The 22,701-nt window shown below is 44.3% G+C and overlaps 1 protein-coding gene across 7 annotated transcripts in view; it reads left to right on the forward strand.

Moving 5' to 3' along the window:
- RC3H1 (ring finger and CCCH-type domains 1) overlaps positions 1-22,701 on the forward strand; it is an 828,931-nt gene that overhangs the window by 35,192 nt on the left and 771,038 nt on the right. Inside the window, exon 2 of one of the 7 annotated variants that reach the window (XM_086956790.1) lies at positions 4,315-4,396. The exons of the other annotated variants lie outside the window; for them this stretch is intronic. The gene's annotated coding sequence lies outside the window, so the exon portion shown is untranslated. The remainder of the gene's footprint in view (positions 1-4,314; positions 4,397-22,701) is intronic. 7 annotated transcript variants of the gene reach the window in all.

Here is a 22,701-nt window from a genome sequence, read left to right on the forward strand (position 1 = left end):
AAAAAAATTTATTTAATAAATGATCCCTGAGGCACAAAATAAGGAGTATTATGTGTCTGTATTTACATGCCAAGGTTTAAGGTTGGTAAAATACAGAGTATACTCAATTTTTTTAGTTAGTATAAGGTGGACAGTCCGGACTCTCGGGTGGACATGTCTCACTTCTAATATCTGGAGCCGAGGAACATAGTCTGAGCGGTCACCATATGTCCTTTGCTCGTCACAACACTGTGTGTCAACATCAAACAGAGTGTCAGAATAGCGTTTTTGTTTAAACAGGTCCCGGTCTCCTTCCTTAAACAGTGTCCTGAGCACATAGCCGTTTGTCAGCGTAGGTCTTCATTCTGGACTTGTGAAAGGAATCCGTTGTATGGATCTCGTCGGCATCTGTCGACCTATTAATGTTCCATTGTGGCAATTTTGTTCCCATGGCTCTCCTTAACATTAAGGTGGCTATGCTTTCACCTGTCATAGATTTGACCTGTAAGCATGAAGGGGTGAACCTAAACTGATTTGAGGTTACTTCCTTCTAGTGCAGCGCTCTAAACTACTCTCTTTAGGATGCTTGTGATACTTTCGATAGGTGCCATTTGCCTGTGGCCAGAGAGATGTACTTTTCTGATGTTTAACATTCACATTGGTGAGAAAGTCCTTAAAATCCCGGATATTGTAAGGTGGGCCATTGTCAGACTTATGGATTGGGGGCACACCCCTTTTTGAGAAAAAATGTCATTTAATGTCCCAATGACTTTGCCACTTGTGGTTAATCATAGGTCTGCCCCAAGGGGATATTGTGAGGACTCATCAATAACTACCATGAGATGATGTCCATTATTGAAGGCTCCAGAGAAATCCTCTCCAAAACTTGCTTCTGAAGATCAGACATAACTGGTGGATGCTGTGTTGTTTTGAGAGATAAGCAGTTACAAAAATGACAGGCCTTTAATTATCTCTAATCACTCTGTCTCAGAGGGCTCTCTCAGTGGCAACAAGGCCATGACCACCCTTGTGTGTTAGTTCATTGACTGTTTCCTCAGACTCTCTGGAATCACCATTCTCAACCCTCTTAATATAATGCCTTCTTGAGTAACAAAGTTACTTTTACATTTTCTAACTTTTGTTAGTCAAAATCATCCATAAGAAGTAATATTTCCTTAAGGATTGCTGTTCAATAATGTTCTTTAGGGCAAGCATATCTTGCTTGGTCTTCATACAGCAAGAATTTGTTCCACAGATATAGCTGCAGGTGTGCTTCACTTGGCTATGAAGTTAATATACATCTCAGTCACTTTAGATGCTGTACTGTGACGCTGCAATGGTACTCGTGAAAAGTAGCTGGCATTTGATTCTTCCCTGGCACTATCCATAATAGTATAATCATACTCTTGTAGTCACAATCCCCACCTCTTGATGCGAGGGGCATCTTGACTTATGGATTTCCGTAAATGGTGAGCAACACCTGGTTATCAGTGACATGGATGAAGTGCTTTCCGTATAGCAACGCATGGAAGAATTCACACGCCCACAGTACAGCTAGGCTTTCTTTCTCAGGTTGGCAATAAGGATGTTTGGTATGCGACCGACTCCTGCTTGCATAAGCCACAATGTGTCGGAGCATTGTCGTGTCCATTTTGCTGGACATGGATCGAACCCAGCCCAAAGGGGCTTGCATCTAGCACAATCTCTGTGTGTAATTTTGGATCAAATAGGCCATTTCAGTTGTGTTCTCAATTGCATGTTTGAGTTTCTTAAAACTCTGATCACATTGATGTTACCATTTGAACAGAGCGTTCCGTTTTGTGAAATCATATCCTGTGGGGGACAAGTGAATGATCAGGCTTTTAGCCCGATCTGGTGTCATCCCTTTTCAGAGAAAATATACCCAAAGAATTTGAATTTTGTTTTGTGAAACTTTCACTTTTCGACGCTTAAAGTGAGACCTGCGTCATCGGGTAAATGTGATACTTGTGCGGGGGCTTTGTCTTTTCCTTTCGAGTGGCCCCAAATACTAGTATATCATCACTGTGATTAAAAGCATGTGTGACAGGCTGTATTATGCAGTAGATTACATCCTGGAAAAGCTCTGCAGCTGACGATCCCCCCCCCAGTAAGTGGTCTTTTATAACTGAGCAAACCTACATGGGTCGAAAAGGTAGTAATGTACCTGCAGTTTTCTTCTAGTTCAAGTTGATGATACCCCTTGTTCAGATCAAGGTGGCATTCAACTTAGTAATCATGTTTGCAATGTGGGGACCTGGAGGTCTTTCTCTTTCGATTGCCTTGGTAGCTTGGTGCATATCAGCACAAATGTGTGTTGCACCTCCTCTGTCCTTTTTTTTGGGCACTTCCACTATGGCGTCAGACCAGTAGAATGTTCAATAATACCATGCTTCAACATTGTTTCAAGTTCTTTCTCAGGTGTTGCCTGTAGATGAAAAGCAATGTTGTTGAGAAACAGGACGTATGTCCTCATTAACGTGAAGTTGCACTTCCATTGTCTTAAACTTTCCTAGTCCATGACATCACAGCGGGAACAGACTAACTATTTTAGTATGTGCTTTCAGGTTATAATTGATAGTGATCAGCCCCATATCAAAGCAGTATTGAAACGAAGTAAACCTGCACTCAACGAAGTACCTTGAGGAAGATAAATTGGCATTTGTTATTTTGTCTTCTTGTATCTCATGGTTGCTGCAAATGATACTTGACTGTGCAATGGCGTGGAGGCAGCCCAAATGTATACCGTAGTCTTCTACGATGTGAGACGGAGCACCAGAGACCGTTTGTTGTATTTTTCTGAAGCATGATGTTTATTGATGCACCACTGTATGATCAAAGGTATGGAGCAAATAGCTTGCCAGCACTAGAGTCTATGCGGTTGGCAACTCCTAACACTAAATGTCGTAATAAACATGACATTTTTAATAGGGATTGAGGTCGAAATTCTGGTGCAAGAGTAGATATCTTATCAACACTAAAATTATTGTACCTGACCGTATGTATCAACAAATTGGTCAACAGCAATATAAAACAAAATAAACCCGTGGGGATAGAATGGGTGAGTGACCGTGAATAAGCATCTTTTTTCATGAGCCAATCAAAAATGTAAGGAATTGATGGCATTATCATTAATAAAGATGAGGCTTTAAAATTGTGAGGGGCATGCCCTTTAATGGATGACAACTCCGCATCCGTAAGAAATAAAATATCGAGACCGGGTCCGAAAACTGGGTTACCACGATCAGATTATATAGGTGTAACCCGAATTTAAGGCAGTGTTATTGTCAGCCGACTAAGGAATAATAAAGTATTATTGAAAGCGAAAGAGGTGTGGCAACGTTGAAAACGTCGGTGAATGACGTAGTTAAAAAGTGCCATTGAGATCGAGCGCGCACTTTTCAATTGGGCATTGCGATATATAGCGCGCCACACGCCGAAATCGGGGAAAACAAGTTGTTGGATAAAAAAAGTGAGCGGGTAGTTCATGTGGAATAATGGGACATATTAAGCCACTGTGGGGGAGGGTAGTAAGCTTTAGCTTTGGGAGTCAGTAAAGTTAAACCCTTCTTAAGTAATTAAGCAAAATTTAAAACGTTAGTGAGGTCGCGTGAACAGTCAGAATGTCATAAACGAGAGATGGAGGTAGCACATGGAACACTTAATTGGAATAATATAGTGAGCCATAAACCTAGAGTGATTAAGGATAAAAATGGGGAAGATAAGGAATATTATGAATTGTGTAAAAATGTGCAAAAACTAGTCCGAATAAGAGAGTAATCATCTTGTTTGGATTTTTTTATTTATCTGTCACTATGGATGCAGCCACGGCCGCACCATACCCCGGGTCGCAGAACCATCGTATGTAGGTTCAAGCAATTCGTAAAAGGTGAGACCTTGTCTGCTGGATGCACGTTATTTTAATATTCTGTCAGACGGCAATAAAAGATAGATAAACCAACAAAACAGGTTACTTTCTGTTTAAATAGGCAAACCGATAGACGAGTGTGGAAAAATAACAGCGCTATCCAGCAATAAATAGATGATGGCCATGTACGAATAAAGAAGGTAATATTAAAAGATTTGATATTGTGAAGGCTATTTAGGTTATGTTAAACTTAGAGGGCATCAGTATCATATCTATGTGTATTTATGCTTTGACTGACAGGGTGGTTTTAAAGTTATCGCACTGAGTGACCAAGAAGAATCAGTTGTGAGAACGAACACAGAACTTTTTAAAGGTAAAGGGCCATTGAAACTGCAACCTCTACGCTAATAAATTTGGAGTAATAATAGTAATTTTGCTATACTCTATAGATTGTCAACGACGACATTGGAATATTGAAATATCCCTTTTAATAATATCCAGGAAAACCCTCACACATGTGCAATTGCACAGGTGAGTTCGTTTATTTATATAATACAATAACTTTTTGTTTGTAAAAATGAATGTGTAGATTGCTACTTAACCAAGAATGAAGCACTTACAAAGAATATTAGTAAACGGGGAGGGTCAAGAAATAATGAAATGTACACAGAGGAATATAATTCGTTTTTAATTGACTGTCAGCAATGTTTTGAGTTTCGACATTACAGTCTTTATGATAGACACAGTGAAAGTATCCTTTAAACTTTGTTGAGATTCAATTGCAAACAAGCTAATGAAGTCTGTAAACATTTTGTAAATTGGCTCAGTTTTTAAAAATGTTTTTTTTTTTTTGAAAGGTTATAAAATGTTTTGTTTTATTTTGAATTAGGTAACACCAGTATTAAGGAGAATATACTTAATCTGTCCTGATGAAGGTAGTTTTTATCGACTTAACGCCACCGAAACACGTCAACGCTGTATTCTTTTGTTAAATTCAGAAGGGTCAGCAGTGTTGTGGCGACAGGAAATGAAAAATTCATGCACTCTGTTGTTCCAAGTTAATCTGAAGTTCGAGGCATGTGGGCTGCTGAATTCATATCTGTGCATAGATCGCCGCCTAGTGTTGGGTCCGGATGATTGCACATTGTTGTCCTGGAAGAGTCTTTGAAGTATCACGAGATAGGTGGCTCCTCCCCTGGACTACAGTGCGCATGGGCATCGACTCCATCCTCAGATTGTTTTTTTCCGCCATTAGGTTCGGATGTCTTTGAATTCCCTCTTGTCGGAATCGATAAAAAACTTTCTTAAGACCAAAAGGTCTTTAGTCTAATACGTCGGTATAGTCTTGCGTTCGGTCTTAGTTCCTCCAGCTCGGTTCCGAGCGGGATTCCCCACACCCGCGTGCTTCGACGCGGAAGGCCCAGTCGACGCTTCGGACCCTATCGACCGTTCATCATGGACCGTAGTCCATTTAAGAGATGTCCCGTCTGCAACTCGAAGTATCCCCACATCGACGTCCACCCGGTGTGCAACAAGTGTCTGTCGCCGGACCACGATGAAGCCAAGTGTATGGGTTGTTCACGCTTCAGGTCCAAGAAGACGCTTAAGTTTCATCAAGCTGCTCGCCAGGAGGCCCAGCTTGCTGCACTGGCGCCTGTGGACATCTTCGATGCAGGGGATGTCGAGGAAGAATCTATCCAGGACATTAGTGAGTCGAACCCCGCGTCGGACGTCGACTAAGACTACGACGCGGATGCTGAGATGTTCGAGGCTGAAGAAGTCGTCGACGAGGTAGGAAATGACGACGGGGCACTCGGGGCCATGGAGGATAGCTCGGACGAAGAGCTTCCTCAAACTGACTCTGGGGCCGTGCCAATTCATAAGGCTCAGGTCGAGGGATCGCCATCGGGCCTTACCCAAGATCTTACAACGGGTTCTACGGCCCCGCCTTCGGGCTCGGCCACGGACATTGCTGTTGAGCCGCACCATAGCAAATCGAAATCGAAAGTGAAACCTAAGGTCTCGACACAAGAAACTGCGCAGGTGCCGTCCTCGAAACCGAAAGTGTGCATCGCTTTGATCGGCTCCAAGGCCTCGGAGCCCTCGGCGCCGAAGAAGCCGAAGGGTGCTGTCGAGCCGAAGGCTCAAGTCAAGGGCGTCGAGACGAAGTCTGCCGCGCTGAAGACTAAAGTCAAGGTGGTCGAGCCGAGCGCGTCGGCGCCGAAGACGGTCAACACCAGCAAAGGGCTCGCCGACCCGAAGAAAGCTCTCGGTGACCCGAAGAAAGGACTGCATGTCGCGGAGTCACAAGAACCTTCGGGTCAACAGGACAGGGCCAAGAGCAGCGCACCCCGAGAGTCGACTCCTGGTGAGGCCTCGAAGGATTCCGTCGAACCGGCGCGCCCATCTGCCGCGTTCACCAAGAAGGTGACGGACTCCCTACAGCGCATCAGGGACAAGACCTTATCGGTCGGACCGAAGGATCCTCCGCCTACGAAACCGGTTGAGAAACCGCATAAGGCGTTCACGCCCATTCATTTTACGTTGCCGCCCAAGACTGCGCCGAAGGCTTTCGCTCCTAAGGCGGTCGCCAGCGTTCCCGAGAAGGTTTCCTCGGCGCCGAAGTAGTTAACGGTGGTCCCCGGCCCACAGCCTCGACTACCTTCAGTGGACGAGCATCAGGAACACTTCTATGATGCCAAAACGGGCAGGCTTTTCCTCCACAAGCGGAAAATCGCCCCAGAACGTCCAATGGAGTCCTACAACATTCCTCTCAAGAAAAAGAAGGACTCTGCTTTCACTCCCGTCTTGGTGGAACCACTCTCTCCACAGACTCATAATGTTTCGCCCACTTACTTTGATTTGGACGCTGGAGAGGGAGATGATGAGGATGAGTACAGTTATCCTGTCTATAAAGACCCTGAGGATACCAACGAACCCTGGGCCGCTGGTGCTGACCCAGGTGATCCTCAAGCAGGACAAGACCCTCAACTATTTTCTGCAAAAACGTCTCCTACAGAAGACTCTGCAGCTTTCAATGCCCTCATTGAACGGGCAGCTAACAATCACAACGTCCAGCTCCATGCGGACCCTGTTGATGTCAACTTCCTTTTTGATACCTTCTCAGTCTCAGAGAGAACTGTCAAGACTCTGCCTATGCTGAAAGGTGTTTTGAAACATGCTGGCGAGATCTTTAAAGAGCCTACCAGGGCGAGGGTGATAAACCCTAGTATTGAAAAGAAATAAAAGTCAGCTCCCACTGATCCTACCTACATCAATGGACAGTTGCCTCTGGACTCCCTTGTCGTCTCAAATGCCAGGAAGAGGGCTAATTCTCAGACTACGGGTGATGCTCCTCCCCCAGACAAAGAATCTAAGGTCTTTGAGGCATCGGGGAAGAGGGTAGTAGCACATGCAGCCAACATCTGGTGCATTTCAAACACACAAGCACTTCTGGCGAGGTATGACAGGGCACACTATGACACGCTGGAGACCCTGTTGCAGCACCTGCCTGATGAATACAAGGAAGCGGCTGAGATGCTTATTCAGGAAGGGAAGCTGATCTCTAATGCTTCAATTAAGTGCGCTCTGGACGCGGCTGATACCGCAGCCAGGGCTGTCAACACTAGTGTTATGCTACGACGACATGCCTGGCTGAGAATCTCTGGATTTAAGCCGGAGATCCAAACCACCATCCTTAATCAAACAGTGAATCCAGATCACCTGTTTGGCCCGGAGGTTGACACCACCCTAGAAAAAATCAAAAAGGACACGGAAACTGCTAAATCCATGGGGTCCTTACAGTCCCAGCAGTTTAGGGGTGGGTCTTTTCATCGCTCAAGTACTAGAGGCGTTTCCAGAGGCCAGCTCTCCCAGGCCACGCAGTACTACAAGGGCAACACTCAGTCCACATACACCAACAAAAGTCGAGGTGGATATTGTGGTAACAGCGCCAAGGGCAGAGGTCGTGGAAACAACAACTCCAGATCCTCTGGCACCAACAAACAGTGACGCCTTGTCACTGCCCCCCGACCACACAACACCGGTCGGGGGGAGACTCCAGCAGCTCCTGCCAGTCTGGAAGTCCATCACCACAGACAGGTGGGTCAGAAAACTTGTACAATACGGTTGTCTGGAGTTAACATCCACTCCACCCAACATGCCCCCAAGACACCGTCCTATGTCGGCCGAGCATTTGCACTTATTGCAGCAGGAGGTCAGCGTCATGCTGCAAAATGGAGCAATAGAGCTCGTGCCTGTGCAGGAAAGTGGCACAGGGGTCTACTCCCTGTACTTCTTAATACCAAAAAAGGACGGGTCCCTCAGGCCCATCCTGGACCTCAGGCCACTCAACCACTACATCCTGTCGGAGCACTTCCATATGCTGACCCTGCAACAAGTGCTCCCGTTGCTCAGTCAGGGGGATTTTCTCGCGACTTTAGACCTAAAGGATGCGTACTTTCACATTCCACTGCACCCTTCACACAGGAAGTACCTCCGGTTCACTATACAAAACCAGCACTACCAGTTCAAGGTTTTGCCTTTCGGAGTCACCATGTCACCCAGGGTGTTCACAAAGTGCCTGGCGACAGTGGCGGCGCACCTCAGGAGACAGAACATCCACGTCTACCCTTATCTGGACGACTGGCTCATCCAGGCGAAGTCAGCCCAGCAGTGTGCCGCCCACATGTCCCACACCATTCACCTACTGCACGATCTGGGATTCTCACTGAATTACCCAAAATCCCAACTCCAACTCGCCCACATACGGCAGTATCTGGGTGCGACCATAAACACACTGGCAGCCACAGCACAGCCAAATTCAGTGAGGGTCAGCAGCATTCAATCGCTGATACAGAAGTTCAGACCTCAACACTCGCTTCCAGCAAGAGTGTTCATGCAGTTGATAGGCATGATGGCCTCCTGCATCTCCATTGTCCCGCGCGCGAGACTACATATGCGTCCGCTTCAGGAGTGCTTAGCACGTCAGTGGACTCAGGCTCACGGACAGTTGAAAGACCTAGTGTTGGTGAGCGGTCGGGCATACAACTCTCTGCATTGGTGGAATCCACAAAACCTTTGCAAGGGACGACCGTTCCAAGAGCCTGTGCCACAGATCATCCTGACAACGGACGCTTCTCTCCAGGGATGGGGAGCTCATGTACTCCATTACACTGTGCAGGGACTATGGACACCACAGCAACGAAAGATGCACATCAATGTTCTGGAACTGATGGCGATCTTCATGGCACTGAAAGCTTCAAAGTACATCTGTGCAACAAGGTCGTGTTGATCCAGACGGACAACATGACGGCCATGTACTACATTCAAAAGCAGGGAGGAACACACTCTCCACAGCTGTCTCATCTGGCTCAGAGCATGTGGAAGTGGGCCATTCAGAGAAACATCTTCCTCATGGCAGAACACCTCCCAGGCAAGGACAATAAGATGGCGGACCTGCTCAGCAGGTGCAGCCACCAAATGCACGAGTGGGAGATACATCCATCAGTACTCCAACCGTACTTCCAAAGGTGGGGTCATCCAGAGATAGACCTGTTCGCCACAAGGGAGAACGCAAAATGCCAAAGCTTCGCCGCCAGGTTCCCACACCCACAGTCGCAGGGCAATGCGATATGAATGAACTGGTGAGGCAAATTTGTGTACGCTTTTCCCCGAGCACCTCTGATACCGTTGGTGGCACGCAAACTCAGGCAGCACTCGATGACTCTCATCCTGGTTGCTCCAACGTGGGCTCGCCAACCATGGTACACCACGTTTCTGGAACTGTCCGTGGTACCACATCAAAGGCTACGCCTCACACCCAGCCTTCTGACGCAGAGCCATGGCGACATTCAGCATCCAGATCTGCGACAGCTCAACCTGGCGATCTGGCTCCTGAGGTCTTAGAGTTTGGCTACCTAAACTTGCCTCCCGACTGTATGGACATCATCCGGGAGGCGAGGAAGCCCACCACAAGAGCGTGCTATGCGGCAAAGTGGAAGCGGTTTGTCATTTATTGTGCAGACCACAACATTAACCCGCTAGATGCATCTATTCATAACATCATTTGTTATCTTTTCCATCTGTACAAATGTAATCTGGCTTATGCTTCCATTCGCATACATCTATCCGCAATGGCCGCTTATCTCCAGAACAGGCAGCACCTCTCACTTTTCAGGGTGCCTGCCATTAAAGCCTTTCTAGAAGGACTCAAACGAGTCATCCCTCCGCGGACTCCACCAGCTCCGGAGTGGAACCTCAATGTGGTCCTCACCCGGCTGATGGGTCTTCCCTTTGAACCACTGCATTCCTGCGAGATTCAATTCTTGACGTGGAAAGTGGCTTTCCTTGTAGCAATTACATCGCTGCGGCGAGTTAGTGAGCTCCAGGCCCTAACTATCCAAGAGCCATTTATTCAAATTCATTCCAACAGGGTGGTGCTTCGCACTAACCCTAAATTCCTTCCTAAGGTAGTGTCTCAATTCCATATTAACCAGACTATTGAGTTGCCTGTTTTCTTCCAAAATCCTGAGTCATTGGCGGAGAGAATGCTCCACACCCTTGACGTCAAAAGGGCCCTGATGTATTACATCGATAGGACCGAGGATTTTAGAAAGACTAAACAACTCTTTGTTGCCTTTGCGCCACAACACAAAGGTAACCCCATTTCCAAAGCTGGTATAGCTAGGTGGATTGTTAAATGTATTCAGATCTGCAATCTGAAAGCCAAGCGTACTCTCACCATTCCACCAAGGGCCCACTCCACCAGAAAGTTGGGGGCCTCCATGGCTTTCCTTGGTAATATTCCTTTGGAAGACATATGTAGAGCAGCCACATGGTCTACCACACACACATTTACCAAACATTATTGTGTTGATGTGCACTCCAAACAGCAGGCTGCTGTAGGGCAGGCTGTTCTAAAAACACTTTTCCAAACTGCTGCAGATGGCACGGGCGGCCGCTGTTAATGGAGGGACTGCTATGTATTCTATGCACAGATATGAATGTAAGCAGCCCTACATGCCAAGAACAGATGCATACTGGTAAGTAGCATATTCGTTAACTTCAGTAAGACAAAGTGAACTGTCTGCTTTTCTCCTGTTCATTTTTTTTCCAGATGTGCATTGTGGTTTTTAAAGAAAAATGTTGTCATGTTTTTAATCTTTATGTATTTGTAGATCAAGGGGCATGGTTTTTAATGATAAATAAATATTTGTGAACACATTTTGTTTTTTATTATAACCCTTTTCCTTGTAAGTGCTTTAGAACTTGTTTCTGGTTCTTTTAGTGTGTTTGATTTGAGTGAACGGTGCGGCACGATTGGTCTTCAGGTAAGACAACACCAAAAGGAAACCTTTTTTTTTTTACTAAACTGTTTATGGTGCTCTATTCCTTTTGGTTTAAAGAGCCCCTCTCCTTGTTTGAGGCTATTTTAGTGTAGCTAGAAATAAATCCTGAAATCTTACAGCCTTTCGTTTCACATGCTTTGCACAGTGTGATTGTTGCACAGTTCACTTTACAAACTCTTCCAACTTCGGTCACAGAAAGAAAAGTGAATTTAAGAAGGCAAACTGACATTTGACCTCTCTGAAAACCTTGCAAATGTGACAAGATAACAAGTTTTAAAGGCATCTTTTTTGCTTATTCACTTAGTGAGCAAACAGAACACCAGCTCAGGTCAGCTCGTCAGAATGGGCGAGGTAGGCCTTAAAAATAGCTTGTCCTGATTAAATACGGCTCGCCGTAGTGAGTGGGTACAGTTCATTTGGTGCCAGTACTCTTCGTTTTAGTAGTATCGAATGAAAGCAGTGGTTTCAGGAAGGCATCAGCACCATATTTGGCACTCGTCTTGGCCGCCATTGATACCCTATAAAATCTTGAAGAGTTTTTGAGTTGTGCTGAGTGCAAATGGCTACCTCCGGTTGTTGCTTTTGAGTACCAGCAGCTCATACGCATGATCCCTGTGTGTGTTCACTTGAATCGTTGCAGATGCTGCTTGCTACTTTGCACGCATTGGTCTTCGACCAGGGCTAGTCTTGAACTTGTAGGACTCTTTCTTAGTTCTCCTTGATGAGTACAGTTTTATTCTTCACACCTGCTTGTCACTGTCTTTATGGTTTCTTTGCTCTTGGTTGCTTCTGCTTTTGGCATGTATTTGCAACAGAAACTGCCTTCAGTGCTTTTGTGTGGTTGTTGTTGCTGCCTTTTTTCGCCAATGTTTTGTGGTGAATATAAAGTCTCTGTGGTACATTGTTTGGCTGTAACTCCTCCTTTCAGCTTTACCAGCAGATTCCTGGCCGACTGTGCCTTTGCCTTTCCGTAGGAACTTCGCCTTCATCGAAATTCTTGCGCTTGCTAGAGTGGCACTTTCACTCCACATACACCAATTGTAGCCTGGTTCACTTCTACTGAGGCACACGTGGCATGCATGAGCAGTTTGCTGGACCTCTGCAAACTCTCAGGAAGAGCATTCTTGTTTCTTTGGGGCACTTATCGCCTACTAGTCGCCAGATATAACGTCCTCCCTATCCCAGTAGCATGCAAATTACCACGCCACACATGGAGCTCTGTAGTGCGCTTCTTTATTCTTCAGGTTGCAACAGTTAACTGCAGGCACTGCATGATAAACGTTATTATTGACACCGAGACACACCAAAACGATTTCCAATAAAGCACAGTGCAGCTGACCCTGGTAAGGCACTCAAATTTCTTAGTTTAACAAGTTTAGTCCATGAGTAGTGCAACACATGACCGGAGCTTGCCACACTTGGGCTCCACTGTAGACACAGATACCAAATGATTATCCAAAAAGGGACTGTGCGCAAAGCAGTACAGTTCAGTCAATTTCCAAAGATCTTCAAAAAACTTTATTGTTCAATTTCTTGGTTAAAAAAGCCTCCGCATCAGCCAACGCGTTTCGTTCCTGTGGAACTTCGTCAGGGCTCATATATGGTATTGTGAGGTTTGATTACAGGGAATACCTGGTCATGGTAGGCCACGGTAGTCGATATGTAGGCAATCTATGTCCCTGTTTTCAGTTTGTATGGCGGATAAAAGGTGAATGTACACCAACAAATTCTTAAATACCGGTAGATCTCCTCATTCTTCAAATCAGAATAATTTACTATTGTTTGCTCTGACGAAGACCGCACGTCTACGTCAGAGCGGACACACGCGAGCGGGAGCCATGCGCTCAGTGTTGTCATCTCCATTACTGCGCCTGCGCCACGTACCCCGGGGCGAGCAGAACCGTCTCACCCGAGCCGCTTTATTTGTGGCAGTGCTGACCCGGAGCCAGGGGCTGCTGACCGGTGCGGCCGAGCACCGACATCCTTAGGAGAAATATCCAGCAGGACCCCCCAGAGGCCTCTCCTGTACCCGGCACTAGTCCGTTGATTCTTCCCACTCCTCCCGTGTCTCCAGGGTGTGTCTGCTCGGGTTCTGCTCCCAGCCCCTCCCGGATGCTGACAACCCACTGCAGATTTAATTATTGATCCTAGTAAATTATTGTGATTTGACGAATGCGAATGAGATCTACCAGTATTTAAGAATTTGTGAGTGTACATTCACCTTTTATCCGCCATACAAACTGAAAACAGTGACATAGATTGCCTACATATAGAATATTGTGGCCTACCATGCCAGTTATTCCCCGTAATCACACCAAACCGATTTACATCATTCTCCTACGGAGTCCATCAGGGACTAGAAGGGTCCTCGTGTTTATATATTCACTAGACCGTGTTTTTGGCACTGTGTACATTTAAGAATAGAGGAGTTTGTACTTTAAAATCGAGTGGGGATAAGCAGCCTGATGTCTTGACAATCTTGAAGTGGCTTCTACATGTCACTGTAACTTAATAGTAAGTAAACATTTACTGTGGGTACCTTTTCATGAAGAACACTTCCTTCTGATGACCTAAACCCTTTTAGGTCCAGTTTCTTTCATTTTAAAGTTGCTTTACTTTTGCTTCATGTACATTTGAACTGTGAACAGGCAAACTCAATCCCGATATATCTTGAATCATTCTAACACTGGTGTATTTGCCCACAGAAGTGTTGGCACACGTTGAGGTTACACTATTCCATTCTTTGATTAAACTTGCACATAAGATGTGATTCGGAGAGAGGGGGGTCCATCGGTCTGTCTTAGCTGCAAACCTTCGATCTTTGTTTTTAACCTGAGACATGACCTTCCTGCACGCTGAGCCAATCCGGGACAATGTAGTTGGTTAAAGAACAATGAAATGTAGGTGCTTTGAGTACATGTTGGTTGCACCCTGCTGCTCTAATAAAAGAGAGAGGGACCCCACAACCAAAGGGATGGAGTACCACAATAGACTTTCATCAAGCAAAAAATTCCCTTTGGGACACCTTACTGTTAGACCGTACGTTCTCAAACACACATGAATAGAAACAACAACATTAACGTGATACTATACTAGCGAGGCAGAATGTACAAACAAACAAAATTATGAGAAAATACTAGACAGTTTATTCATATTACAATAAATCATAAAATAATTTAAAACCGGTACAGTTCAAATAAGGAAACAATTAGATTCCTATTGGTAAAAAGTAGGTCACAGACAGAAACTTAATTCAGCAGAGCGTCAGAATTATCTTCAGTTAATATAGAGCATAATCCTCCTTTCTTTTTTGCATCGACGCGTCTCGGCGGACCTTCTAATAAAACCACCTTCATCAGGATTACATATAATGTCTTCCCAGTTATTTCTGTAATTCAAGAAAAATTATTTAAAAAAATGTACATACACAATGAATCCTATAAAGCACATCTCATAATTACATTGTCTTGAGTGTTATTTAAAAGTATCACAACACATTAATTAACATAACAGGTACAGAGATTACAGCATTTAATCATCCCAAATACTTTTTCTTAACAAAACACAGTAATTCAATGAGAATTTACTTGGAGGGCAATTCACTCCTGTTGTTTTTAGCATATCACTATGGTCATATACATCACCACGGTACTTATTCTCTCCTAGTGATCCCCTTTAATATTTCATACATATTCTCTTGTTTGTTAAACAATTGCAATGTTTTTTATGTCACATTTCTTTAATAAACATGAGCCTTATAATTGTCTTCACGGCCCGCTAATAAAGTCAGGATGCAAGGGCAAAACTTCCTCTTTCAAATTTTGGGGAGAGTACAAATGAGTCCCTCTTGGTAGGCTATCAGTTGAGGGGAACAACAAGACTATCCTATCTGCGAAAAATCATGTCATAAATCATATGTTTGTGCTCAACAGTCCCATACCTCACAAACTATTTCTAACACATGTGCCACTTCGGGGTAGATACCTCCGATGTCCTTTCAAGTCATCTCGTCCTGCGAGAAGGAACTCCTTCAGTTCAAGAGTAAATGCATCACGACTTACAATGGATGTCACCCAACCATATTCAATTTGCAAAGACGCTACATGGGCACGAACAAATGCAAAGTCAGACCCACCTCGTACGGTGCTTATTTCCGCATAAAGGATTAAAATCCAGGATTATCTCTGGTTAAGTAGCACTAGGCTGATAAAAATTCAGTTATTCGCTGCAAAATAATAAGATACAAAGATTCCCCCATGAGTCCAAGGTACATACATGCCTACATTGAGACAGTTATTCCTTGATGGGGGTGACAGTATACTCACATATTTTCAATATGTAATGTCTCCTAGACACGCGGTAGACTCATTAAGCTCCTGTTAGGCTTCTTAATGCTCGGCCACCTAAAGACACAGGATGAGATAGTCACTCTCTGGGTCTGAAAAACCATCAGGCTGCATTGTAACACCGCCCGTGATGCCATACTCACACTAGCGGGCTTTATCACACGGCAGCGTGTTGGCGGTTTCTTCCTATGCCTTATTTTTAAAAAGCGGATACCACCTAGAATGCCAAGCAAAAGACACACTAAGGAATCTGATCTATGCCTACAGCGCGCCCGGCCCACAATATCACCAGTACCTCTAATCAGTCTCCATTAGAACACCGCACATGACGCCATACTTACACTGATAAGCAGTGTCACACGGCAGCATGTTGGCGGTTTCATCATATGCCTTGTCTTTTTAAAAACTAATACCACCTAGAACGTCAAAAAAACAAACAAACATGCTAAGGAGTCCGGTTTAAGCCTCCAGCGCTACCGGCCCACAGCATCACCCGTAACTCTTAATTACCGTAGTGTTTCAAATCGCCGGCGTCCCGCGTGTCAGCGCACTCCAGTCTTCATACTTGGAGACCTAAGCAATACCCGACCGTTTTTTAAATACTCATAGTGGACGCGGCAGCATATCATAATTGCGGATATCCGGGTCTCGCCCGGTCTCATACTTCCTGTTTCGTTCTGAGTAATTAAAAATAAAAATAGGACTATCCAACCTAGTCTATACTGCTACACCGAGTAGGTCATCCAATCAAACATGGAGCCCATGTAGTCGACAGTTATCTAAACCTCGAGGCGGCATCTCCACCACAGTAAAGGGCGCCACCATAGGTTGTACATCGCTCTAAATTATAAATTGAGTTGGAATATACACCATGTTACGGGGTGCCGCTCTAACCTGCACAACGCACAATTTTGTAATTAAAGTACAAGTGGAACGCTATTCCCCCTACAAAAGCATCATATATTAATCACATACAAGCAAAAAAAATTTATATATAAATATACAAAAAATATACACAAAACACTGCATGTGTGAATGCCCAAAGCTAATACCATACGGCGAACACACATACAGTGGCCCGTCCATCCGTGCAGCAGGCACTAAATAAAGACACATATTGTGCAGCCCATAATTATGCATTAGTGCTATCTATGCCAAACATGTCCATAGCGATAATCTGTCCATAGAGTAAATACCCCCGAAGGGTATCCCATACATTACACCACCAGACTATAGGCATTAGTGTAGTCTGAGCGCGCACCACAACAGGCGCAATTCCTCCAACAAAGAGGTATCCCTTGAATAAAACAGAGGCTAGTGGCTATTTTTGCCTCTATAGAGTACTAAGGGAATAACTAACACCCACCTGGCTGAAACTTTTCTGCACTTTCCCGTCTAATAAGAGGAGAAGGACTAACACTAATAATACAGAAGGAACAAAACTGTCCTTAACCAAGCAGTTCAACTATACAGCTCCAATGATCCTTTCCCATTCTTCCCTGGAGTTCAGTCCCTTTCTCACAGTGTTGAAATACGAAATGTACCATTGTTCTAGCTGTTTGCGCATTGTGGTAATGCTGCCACCCCTCTTGCCAATTTTTACCTTCTCCAGGATGAACCATTTGAAGTCACTCTCCCCATGCTTTTTTTCTAGGAAGTGTGTGACAATGGGGGCTGTGATCTTTTTAGTTTTTATAGCAGACCTATGCTCTTGGAACCTGATAAGGGCTTCTCTCCCTGTCTCAACAATGTAGCAAAGCCCACAGGGACAGGTCAAAAGATAAATAATATTCTTGCTTCTACAGTTATGTGTTCTACATTTCACAGTATTTCCATTGTTGGTTAACTCGGAAGCAACTATACATCGGGGACATACATTACAGGTTCCACACCTAGAGTTGCCTACCACTTTAGTGTTGTCTATCGTTCTTTGTTGATCAACAGCATTGTCCCTATACGTGTGAACCAATAGGTCACGCAGGTTTTTGTTTTTCTTGAACGCATAGAGTGGTCTCTCTAAAATGACCTCATCATGATTCAGGATATGCCAGTTTCTGTTGACCACATTTTTTATCTTATTACTCAGACCAGAAAATTTGCTCACAAAAACAATTTTGTTCATTTGACCTCTTTCCTTCTTGGTTTTCTGAATTAATGCCTCACGGTCATAAAATCTTGCCCTCTTGAGAGTGTGATAAATTTTCTGGGGTACCCCCGATCTTTAAATTTGTTTTTAAGCACTTCTGCATGTTTATAGAAATCCTTCACATCAGAACAATTTCTTTGCAACCGAAGGAATTGGCTAAAAGGAATACTCTCCTTCTGGGACTTAGGATAGAAACTTGAAAAGTGAAGGAGAGTATTCTTAGCCATAGGTTTAGTGAATAACTCAACTGCTAGAGCGCTGTTAGAATTTCCAATTGAGATGTCCAGGAAATCAACATTGTTAGTGCTATAGGAAGATGTAAACCTAAGGTTTGGGTCCCCTAGATTAATCCAACTCAGGAATTCTTCAAGGAGCTCAATAGTTCCTTCCCAAATAAAGAAAATATCGTCAATGTAGCGGTACCAGCCCGCTACATTTTCGAAAAAAGGAGCCATTTCATTGTGTATATGTTTGGCTTCAAAATGCCCAACATAGAGGCAGTACAAAAGGGGGTGGTGATGGAGGGAGCATCTGAATCAATCAAACACTCACACCCAGTCAAAAGATCTGGGTTTAATCCATCACCGTTCTTTATCCCACTCTGCCACCCCAGTTCCAACATGGCTATTTGCAAATCAGTCTGACCCTGTGCCTCATGGGAACAGTCCAGCCTGAACTGCCAAGCCATGTCTTCCCTGGACCGGAAACAAGCTTCTGAGGACCGGTTTCTGGCATTCCAGCCGTCTTCAGCCCGGCTTGCTTGAATCCAGTGGCAAAGTGAGCAAGGGACTCGCGTCTGAGCATACCCTGCCACACTTATGGCGGCCAAAAGCGGTACAAAAAGGGTGGTGATGGACGGAGCATCTGAATCAATCAAACACTCACACCCAGTCAAAAGATCTGGGTTTAATCCATTGTCTCTGATACGTAGCTCGTTGTCACCACCCCCATCATCCTCAGGATTCCCCCCCTGGGACCTAGAAATCTACCTTGGCAGGGTACCTCTGTTCGCCCGAACTGCCAATCCATGTCTTCCCTGGACCGGAAACAAGCTTCCGAGGACCAGTTCCATCCATCACCACCCCCTTTTGTACAACATAGAGGCAGGCCAGACTGGGGGCACATGTAGCCCCCATGCTGGTCCCCTTTAGCTGCCTGAAGTATTCAGTTTTAAATAAAAAAACATTGTTGGTAAGGATTAGTCTTACACAATCAACAATAAAATCCTTGTTGACACCACCCAGGTCCTGGTTGGTCAAGAGAGCATAAATAACATCTACTGTGTCAGACTGAGGAATGTTCGTATAAAGAGACTCAATGTCAAGAGTGACCAGACACTGAGTCTCTTCAAAGAACGGTAAGCCCTCTACTAGTGAGATATGTGCCGAGTCTCTCACGTACGATAATAAGATTACACACTAGGGGTCTAATAAAATGGTCCACAAATTTACTGACCGGCTCCAACAAAGAGTCTATACTGCTGACAATAGGCCTCATGGGGGGATCCAATTTATGTTTGTGCACTTAAGGTAGGCCGTAAATAGCCGGGGTCTTGGGTTCTAGGTTGTTCAGAAATCTAAACTCTTCCTCACAGATGTAACCGGCCTCTCTTGCATCTGTTAAAAGATCTAAGCATTCACGTGCTATTTCTATTATACAGGTAGCATTCACCCACACATAGTGTTCTTCAACATTTAGTAATTTCAACCTCCTGTCCTCATAGTCTGTGGTGTCAAAAACAACAACAACACCACCACCTTTATCCGCAGGCTTAATTGTTAAGGTGGTATTAATACTAAGTTTATTAAGTGCTACTCTTTCATCCTTACTGATATTAAAACTATGTGGTTTCTTGTCATTGTTTAAGAGTTTGTGAATACCACTCTCCACTGCTACTTCAAATGCTTCAACATTTTTACCCACCATCCCCAAGGTAGGGGTAAACGTTGACTTTGGCCTCAATCCTGAAATATTCTCACGCTCCCTACTTTCTCTGTAGGCAACCTTTGATCTCCATGTGGCCACTGTAAAGTCTACTAGCACCGGTATTTGACTCTTTTACTCTTTTGTCTCTGTGGGAGATTATCTTGAAAAAAAAAATAACCAAATTCCATGTGTCTCCATGTGATATTGGGCATATCAAGCCTGAATGATTATTGGTATCTCCATACTATTTTTTTCTTTTATTCTAATGGAACTAGGGCCCCAGTACCATGGTTGGGTCTGACTACTCCAGTGGTACAACTTCCCCCCTCGCATTATTGCGGTGAGGTTAATCTATGCCAGGGCTTGGTCCTGGTGTGGGTCTATTAATTTCCAACCTATTACACCCCTCAAAGACAATGGGGGTTTGTGTGCATCAACCTTCAGATGCCACGCACTGATCAGTAGATCTGTGGGTCCCCTATAACATCCTTCCTTGTCCTGTTTACCTTCAAGTAAACTGCTGTCTGGGGATGTTGGTGGCAAATTATCTCAAATTTCCTTGTGGTGAACTTCAGTACAGCTTGCCATTAAATGAGTCAACCCCACATCACACTTAAAGATTTTGTTTTTTTTTTATCCTCCACCCCACATGTTTCTGGTACTCAGAAACCCTGTATTTTAGTCGAGCGTGCTCCGACACCATAAGCCCATCCTACCTGCAACCAGTCAGCAGTAAGGGAAGCACCTCAAAGCAATGCCACCTATTTGAAATCTGTGAACTCACTTGGAGACCTAGTTAACTGTGACCCCATCACTATTATTAATTGACTACTTCAAGGGGATGGCTTATTTGGCTCGGATATAATTCCAGTAGCCGAGATAACTTGCAGTCTAACCTGGGAGGCCCTCTTGGTAGCGTTTTAAAGTCAATCTCTAGAAGGGAACACTGTCTCTTGAATGAACGTCTTTTCTATTTTTTTTTTATTTCAAATCGTTTTTATTGAAGTAAGAAAACAAAGCAAAAGACATTACATTAAATCTTCCATCAAAAGTGAATTAATACAGATGTTGTCAGACCAATACAGAAACTACAAATGATATAAATAAAGAGAATAAAGAGAAGAATCACTCTTGCTTGTCACATGGTTATTGATCAAGTTGTTAAACACTTGACGTGTGGATGAATGGGGATAGTTCTGACATAGCAACTAGGATCACACCCATATATCTAAGGTACTACTACAAGGTCATATTGCTTCAAGGCGGTTCAAAGTGGAGGGATGAACTGTCTAGTGACTTCCATAATTTCTTATTGGATGGACACCACGTAGAGGACTGTAACGCCTGATTCGTGGCACCTCTCAGGAAAGACAGCCATTCCTGCCAAATTTTGAAATTTACTTCCTTAGCACATTTCCACTTGCACAAAATAACCTTACATGCCAGTGTCAACATTAAATCCAAAAGCTGGCAATCATGCTCATTTGTTAATCGCGGTTCCAACCCCCCTAGAATGACATATACAAATTCCTTCATTGGCTTTATCTTAAACACATGATGAATGCATACAAATATTTTCTCCCAATATTCTTTCAGCAGGGGACAGTTGAATAGCATGTGAGGAAGATCACCAGTCCCTGATTGGCAATTCCAGCACTCCGGAGAATCACGTAATTTGCATTTAAATAGCTTTTCCGGAGTCCAGAACGACCTATTTATGAGCATATACTTCGTCTGGAATAGGATGGGTGATACTTTGTGGGCAAGTGCTGACTTATGAATCAATTCCCAATCCCACTCTATTCCTGTGGAGTTAGGTTCCGCTTCCCATTTCGCTTCCACTTTTTTGTGAGATTTGCTGGGCAGTGGTAGCAACAGTTTATACACCTTGGAAACGAAGTGACCTGAGTGCATGATGCGTGGGAGATGTGTTATCAGCCACGGAGTGTAGGGTGTGAAATTACGGTTGGTTAATGTCGCCTTAACTTTTAGAAAATTATAGAAGTCTATCGGGGCCAGGTCAAACTTCGTTTGTAGGCTTGAGAACGGGATTGGTTCGCTGTTGTCATACAAGTCTCCGGCCAGGTTAATACCTTTTTCGGACCATGACTCCCAGAAGAGTTCCACACCCGTGTGTTTAAGGTAGGGGTTTCTCCATAATGACATGCATGATGATTTAGAGAATGTCAATTTGGTTTTATGCGTTTGGTCAAGTCTAAGTAGGGCCCTTCTGGTATTTAACAATATGTATCTGGAGTGAGGGAGGTGTGACAGATCCATGGTGATTAAAGACTCAAGAGGAGCCTTGCCCACTATTGATCTCTCAATGTCAATCCACACAGGAGTGTAAGTTGGTGATTTCATTAACCATTGAGCACCTTGCTTACACAGAAAGGCTGTCTGATTTTCTGAACGATGGTAGCCCCAGGCCACCTTTATCTTTTGCCAGTTGTAATTTCTTTAGAGATATCCTGGCTTTCTTGCCCCGCCACAGGAAGTTACCAAACAGCTGGTCTATTTTTAAGACAAAATTATTAGAGAACGTCATAGGGAGCATACTGGCCATGTAGTTAACTAATGGTGTTAACATCATTTTGAGAGTTTCTGCCCTGCCCCACCATGAGAGAAACTTTGGGGACCAACTTTCTAGAAGAGTAGATACTTTTTTCAAAGTCGATTCTTCATTTATTTTTAGAGTGGAGACTAAATCCTTATCGAAGTCCAACCCCAGGTACTTAAAGCATTTGGGCTGCCATGTAAGACCAGAATCCCCCAAGATCCCCTTATCCCCTATGTTATTTAGCAGCTTGACCTCCGTCTTGTCTTTATTGAGCTTATAGCCCGAAACCCTCAAAGTCTTCAATGTCCGACATGAGTGCAGACACTGCCTCATCCGCCCTTTCAGACAGGACAAGCACATCATCTGCATATGCTGTCAATTTAACCGTGCAGTCTCCAAAGGGTATACCTGCAATTTTAGGATCTTCCCTTATATGATGTAAGAATGGTTCAATTGCCAACAAAAATAACGAGGGTGATAAAGGGCACCCCTGCCTCGTACCTTGCTTT

The sequence above is a fragment of the Lissotriton vulgaris genome, chromosome 1_1, assembly GCF_964263255.1.
Source record: "Lissotriton vulgaris chromosome 1_1, aLisVul1.2, whole genome shotgun sequence".
NCBI lineage: Eukaryota > Metazoa > Chordata > Amphibia > Caudata > Salamandridae > Lissotriton > Lissotriton vulgaris.